General features: G+C 62.0%; 1 long non-coding RNA gene across 1 annotated transcript; it reads left to right on the forward strand.

The window, feature by feature from the left end:
• Positions 1-238: 238 nt before the first annotated feature.
• LOC115892400 lies at positions 239-6,446 on the forward strand. Its single transcript, XR_004052293.1, has 2 exons — positions 239-538; positions 5,962-6,446. It is a non-coding gene; the product is annotated as an uncharacterized LOC115892400 (long non-coding RNA).
• Positions 6,447-6,775: the final 329 nt, after the last annotated feature.

A 6,775-nucleotide genomic window follows, 5' to 3' on the forward strand; every position in this document is an offset into this window, starting at 1 on the left:
CGGGAGGCAGGGCCCTGAGTGGGAGGCGTGGACTGGGCGGGAGGCGGGGCCCTGAGTTGGGGGTAGGGCCTGGGCAGGAGGCAGGACCTGGGCGGGTGGTGGGGCCCGAGGTGGGAGGCGGGGCCCAGGGAGGGAGGCTGGGCCCGGCGCCCTGAGTGGAGGCGGGGCCCGGGCAGGAGGTGGGTGGGGTCTGGGGCTCCGTGCATCCCGCCCCGAGGATACTTTCTCCCTAGCATGTTGGGCTGTCAGGTTCTGCCCCGTCCTTAGATCTCAGCTCTGAGCTGCCCTCACAGCCCTGCACATCTTTTCTGGCCACACCGGTGGCCCGCGGGGTTCTGGCTGCTTCTGTCTCGTGGTATAGGCCTCCCTGACTGGCCGAGGGTGTGGGGCGCCGTGGCGGGGTCCCCGGGGCGAGGCTGCCCGGCCTCCGCGGTTGGTTCGGCGCCCGCGGGGCTGCAGCTCCCGGCTCGCACTCCATCATCGACGGATGACAGCGGGAACGGTGGGAGTTCATTACAGGGACCATGAATTGTTGGAGGTAATTTAGATTACAATTTAAAGTTTAATTTAAAAATCTATCAACAAATGTGAAAGTACTGGAGGAACATTTTAAAATGCACTTTAATCTCACCAGCACAAATAGCTTCTCGGGGCTCTAAACATCATCACCTGGAAAAACAGTAAAACTTTACTGCATCTTTAATTAAATTACAAACACAAAGGATAATTAACTTTTTTATTTTTATTTTATTCGTGCCATTGTTTCTCCTCCGAGTCAATATCTTCCGGCTGCAGGAGCGGCTGTTACGAGGAAGTTTACGGCGAGGCCTGATGGGTGGATGCCCCGGGGCGGATGCTCGGCCCATGCGCCCTCCTTGCGGGCCCCGCAGCGCTGGGGCCGCGCCCCTTTCTGCCCCCACAGCGCGGACACTCCTAGCCAGCCCGTGGCGGGAGGCGCCCTGGGGACACGCGTGGCCGTGGCTCGCGGGTGTCGCGTCTGCTCACCTCCGACCGGTTCTGGGCGTTCTGAGTCTTAACTCACTCACGCCCCACAGCGGCCCTGGGAGGCAGCCCCACCCCTTTTACAGGCGGGGAAGCGGAGGCTCAGAGAGGTCGGGCCATCCGCCCTGGTCACACAGCGGCTGCGTCACCGGCGGACTCGAGCCTGGCCCCGCCCGTGCGCGTTGCACTTCTGGGGGCTGGGCTGCGACTCAAGCCCCCTCTCCAGGACGCGGGGCTGGGACAAAGGGGCGAGTGCGGAGGGCGAGGGGGGTGGCGCAGGCGCCCACGCAGGGGCTTGGTACCCAAAAGCGACATGCCGGTCCCCATGGGGGAGTGGGCCGTGGGGGCCCGAGGGCGGCCGGAGTGGGGGGCCTTCCCCGAGGGCCGTGGGCGCAGCGGCAGGGCCGAGCCGAGGCCACCAGGGGGCGCCCTTCAGGCGCGGGCGGGGCCGGGGGCCGGGGGCCGGGGCGCTAGCTGGGACCCTCGGGCGGGGACGGCGGCTCGGGGCGGGGGGCGCACCAGGGCTGGGGGGGCAGGGGCCTAGCGGGATTCCCTGGAGGCGCAGCCCTTTCCGGGTTGGTCGGATTCGGGAGGGCTCGGGAGGGGCGTCCAGCCGCGCTGGGTAGGGGACCTTGACTTCGGCCTGGAGGGCGGGGCGGGGCTATGGGGGGAGCACCCCGGCTCTGCGCCTGCGGGGCTGGGGGGTCTAGGGGTGTCGCAGCCGGGCCGCGCCCTTTCCTTCCCGCCCCGCCTCGAGAGGCAACCCCTCCCCTCCCCTTCTTCTCTCACCTCCCCCTCTTCTCTCACCTCCTCCGCCCCTTCCCTGCCCTCCCTTCCCTTCCCCGGTGACGGTGGGAGCCTCGGTTCGCTCCTTGCCTCCTCCGAGCCTCGTTGCCTCGTCTGCAGAGGGCGGTTCGGGGTAGGGAGGTCGCAACCTCGTAGGTGTGTGTGGAGGGCGGGGCGCTTCCCACGAGGACCTGCAGAGTCTGGTGGGTCTGTCGTGCTCACGACAAATCTTCTGCCCCCAGCAAGGCCCGTGTGATGCCCTCTCCCCTCACCTCCTGCTCCCACACGTTCCTGCAGAGCTTCCAGGCCACACCGACTCTCACGCCCACACTCTGCGCCCTTCTGCACACCGGGTGCGGGCACTAGCGCACGCACCACCGTCCCCAAGGCTCGTTGGCCCCTCCTGCCTGGCACGCCCGCCCCTGGCACTTGCATGCAGACGGGGCGCAGGCCACACGGGGTGTTCAGTTTTAGAGCGGTGGCTGCTTAATTATTGGTTAATCTAGCAATTTAGCATGCTTCATTTAATTCTAATTAGGAGAATTAATAGGCAGGGAATAGCGATTTCAATAGACTGGCACAAAACAAAACCTAGCCTGGACATCGTGCCGGTCTGGAGGCCGTGTCCAGGCTTGGGGTGGGCTCTGGGGGTGTTGGCAACCAGGACTGCAGACCTTCCCAGATGCCTGAAGGTCGTGGCGGGGGAGGGCACTCAGGGCGAGCAGGAATCGCGCTGTGGTTGCTCACTGCGGCCTGCAAGGGCAGCCGGGCCAAGGGCATGGGGAGCATCCCCAGGCAGCACCCCCGCAGCCCCCCACCTGCACCCCTGCAGCCCCTCACCTGCAGCCCCCCACCTGCAGCCCCGCGACTGCCTGGCCCCGCAGAGCCTGTGTTTGTCTCTGCTCATGATCGGCTCCCTGACAAGGCCCCGACATTGGACAAGGCTGTTCCTCTAATTAAGGGTGCTAATTGAATTAAATGGCCGCGGTAATGAGCAGATGAGCGGCATAAAAAGTACAGAGTCAGATAGGCCAATTAACAAGAGCGCCGCGCATAATTATAACATTGGAAATACATGCAGCTCGCTCCAGCATTGTTAATTGTTACCGGGGGATTTATGGTAATTGGCCCACAACAGGCAGCCGGGGAACCTGCCCAGGGCTGGTAATTAAAAAAATGATATTCTACACAAATGCCGGATGGCCTAATTAGGCCTTGATTTACATAAAGGCCTGTGAGGAGGTGCTGGGCACCTCACCGCTGCTGCTGGGGCCACTCTGGCCAGCAGTCCACGAGGTGAGGCCAGCAGGCAGGAGCCCCCACAACACCCCACACCCTGTGGCCACGGGAGCTGCTGGTGTCCAGGCTCCGTCTGCTGGTGGCGTCCCCATGGCCATCCCTGAGCACTGAGCACAGGCCCTGCCTCTGTCTGGGAGAAGACCTCCAGGGCCCAAGGCCACCTTCCCCTGGCTGGGTTCGCCACTGTCCTGGGGGCCAAGTCCATCCATCCAGCACATGGCCCCCTCTACTCTCCCTGTGTGCTCCCCTCCTGCAGTGTCCCAGTGAGTGTGCCTGGCCAATGTCCTGGGCGCATGGTCAGGCAGGTGATCTGGGTCCAGCCCTCCCCTACCACGAGGACAGCCTCAGACCCAACGCCCCTGGTGCAGGAAGTGCCCCTGCCCCCACCCTACCCACTCAGTTGCCTCAGAGAAGACCCGAAACACTACCAGATGCACAGAGGGCTGGAGGGAGGGAGGGGCTGGGAACAGTGTGCAGTGTGGGAGAGAGGGGCAGGGGCACCCTTGGAAGGCAGAGAGGAGGCCAGCTAAGCTCTGACTCATCCCTCGGTCTGATTTACCCCCCTCCCTCAAGGAGGCTGCCCTGCGCCCCATTTTACAGAGTGGGAAGTGAAGTCTTATGTCTGACAAACTAGGCCCAAGTCTCCGGGCTTCCACCACAGCCCGTCTCCTCTCCAGGGGCTGTCCCCAGGGGCCAGCATGGTGCCAGGCATCTCCAGAATGTGGACCCCTGCTGGGCACAGTCCCAGCCACCCCTGCAGCATCCCCGGCCTGCCGCCGCCGCCACCTCTTCGACTTTCTCAAGCAGATTTACCGTAACGTTCACACTCTGAACAGAAAACTCTGCCTCATTTACAAATGTAATTTCAATTGAGGGTAGTTTTCCAATCTCCTTTCATTTGAGTCCCAATTGAGCCCCTTCTCGCCATGCTGATGGCATGATTAGACAGTGTGCGCGCCGAGGCAGATTAGTCAAGCGCGGCCCCGTAAATTGGGAAGGATGTTTTATCAGGACACGTCGCTGCACTGCAGGCAGCTGTGGGGTGCTCTGGGCTGTCCCCTCAAATCACGGTTATGGAATAATTTAGCCCGCGATTCTCTGTGATTACTGCCGCCACTGATCATGCTGTCACTTTCCGAGTGAGCACTTCATCCTGCGTTTATTCATGCCAGATCTGTTTTGCTTTCGTAATGAGCACATATTACCCCGGCACAAAGAGGATGAAGGCGGCCGCGTGATAGATAGGCGTGAGATTAAATGGGATCTTTATGACTCTGCAGCCATCAGTTCTGACTGTGTGATAAGACGCGTCGACTAGGGCCCTGATTTGCTCTTTATTGGAGCCAATATTAGCATGCGCTCACCAGTGCACGGGCTGATCAAACCCACTTAAGGTGGACTCACCACATAGGCCCAGCTGCAGATGCTGCTGGGATAGCCAGGAGGGAGGCTGCAGCCCACAGCTGGGCAGGTGGGGGGTGGTGTGGAATTCTCACACTGCCCTGGGGCCACTACACCCTGGGTGGCTGCAGGGGGTCCCGGGGGTGAGGTGCCCCTGGCGACCCCGGGCACAGTGGGCTGTCCTGTATGCCTGGGTCTCAGGGTGGCCCTCTCCTTTCCCACCCCTTACCAGGCTGCCAAGAACGATGACTCTCCCAGCCTATTCTGGGGACCCAGCAGCCTCCTCATTGTGTCCCCAGCTCCTGCTCTCTGGCAAGGGGGGAGATTAGCTTGTTTAGGACCCCAGGGGTGCCAGGCCATTTCCTGGGTGCGGGCAGTGTCCAGCACCTTCCTCTTCCACTCGGTATCACGGAGACCCCTCCCTCCTCCTGCTGGACAGCTGCCACCTGTACTCAGCTTCGGGTAAGGCGCTCCCCGTCCTGCCTCTCTATCTTCCTGCCATACCTTCAGCAACCCCCTGAACAGCCCCTCTTCCAGGCCACCCCTCTGTCAGGGGCACTGCTTGTGCCTATCACTGCCTTTCTTTCCCCTGATGTGGCCCCTGCCAGACCGCAGCCATCTCCCCTGTCAAAGTCCCCTGCAGCTCAGATTGGATGATGCCAAGTGCAGCCCAGGGCATGCAACTCGGGTGCAGGGTGGGATGGGGTAAGATTAGGGGCCAGAGAGACTCGGGGTGTGGCGGAGTCCTGGACCTGAGTCCACACAGCGTCCCATCCTGTGGCCGCGCTTTCTCCTGAAGGGGCTCCAGCCCTCCCCAGGGGCCGCAAGCCCAGCTGGGTGTGCCCCATGCAGTCAGCCCTGCTGGGCGGCCCCCAGCTGCCTTTTCCCCAGCAGGGCATGGGCAGGCAGTGGGCACTCGGGGTAGCTGGCTTGCTGCACTCTGTCCTCTTGGTGGGCGGATGGGACCCCTTCACTGCGTGGGGACTGGGCTGCTCTCATGTGCCTTTAGACGTGCAGGTCGCTTCTGTGGCCTTCTGTGAAGGGCCTTTCACTCATCCACCTGGCACATTTTTAACCTCAGTGTCATGTGTTGACACCCAGGGAGGCAGAGGCCATGAAAGCTCGTCATAGCCGAGGGGTTCGGGCAGCTGGTCCGTCTGGGGAGGCCCAGCAGCCTGGCACAGAGGGCGTGGGCCCTCCTGCCAGAGGCAAGCTGAGCCTGCCACCCGCTGACCACCAGCCGTCCAGCCAGCCCCACTCCCTGGCTCCAGGCCCACCTCTTGCACCTGCCAAAGCCTCGCCTGTCTCAGGGGAGCCCGTGTCTGCAAGGCCCCACAGGAGGGGCTGGGACGGAATGGGGCTGAGGGTCCCTTGAAATGATCCCTCGGCTGAGGGCCACAGAGGAAGAGGGGTGTGGGGGCACCAGAGACCATCTGTGTTTTTGAAGAATGTCTTTTCCAATCTTCCTCATAGAGCAATCCGAAGAAACATGCTGGATGTCCCCGGAGGAGGAGCTGAACCCATTTGAAAGGGGGCTTCACTGACTCTCTCCACACACAGGCCACCGGGGGAGAGCAGCCACATGACCAGCGGGCTGGGGCTTTTGCCCCTGATGGGAGGGGATGAGGAGGGCACCGGTCTGGCCCTGAGACAACCCCCAGACCAGCCCCGACTGGGACACTCTGCAGGACATCAAGCAGCGCCCCCCAAAGCTGTCAAGGCCATCCTAGACCAGCGGGGCCTCAGGAGATGGTGCAGAGTCCCGGACCAGACAAAGGGCACTGGGAAAGCAGGAGCCCGAAGGAAGGCTGGAATTCAGGGAAGAGCCACGTGCCAGGCTGTGACAAAGGTGACAAGATGAAACACTGGCGGGGGAGGGGGAGGCATCCGAACTCTATGCGCTGTCTTTGCACTACTCTGTAAATCTAAAATTATTCAGAAGTGAAAGTTAAAAATCACTCTGGCTTTGGTGTGCAGTGTGGCTGCTGGGAGGGGGGTGAAGAGCTGGGGATGAGGGAGAAGCTCGGATGAGGGAGGAGCTGAGGCCGAGGGAGGAACTGAGATGAGGGAGAAGCTGAGGGTGAGGGGGAGCTGAGGATGGCCGGAGCTGGGAGGGAGAAGCTGGGGATGAGGAGGAACTGCAGTGAGGGAGAAGCTGGGAATTGGGGAGGAGCTGAAATGAGGGAGCAGCTGGGATGAGTGAGGATCTGGGAAGAGGAAGGAGTTGGAAATAAGGGAGGTGCTGGGATGAGGGAGAAGCTGGGGATTGGAGAGGATCTGGGGAAGA

The sequence above is a fragment of the Rhinopithecus roxellana genome, chromosome 2, assembly GCF_007565055.1.
Source record: "Rhinopithecus roxellana isolate Shanxi Qingling chromosome 2, ASM756505v1, whole genome shotgun sequence".
Taxonomy (NCBI): Eukaryota; Metazoa; Chordata; class Mammalia; order Primates; family Cercopithecidae; genus Rhinopithecus; species Rhinopithecus roxellana.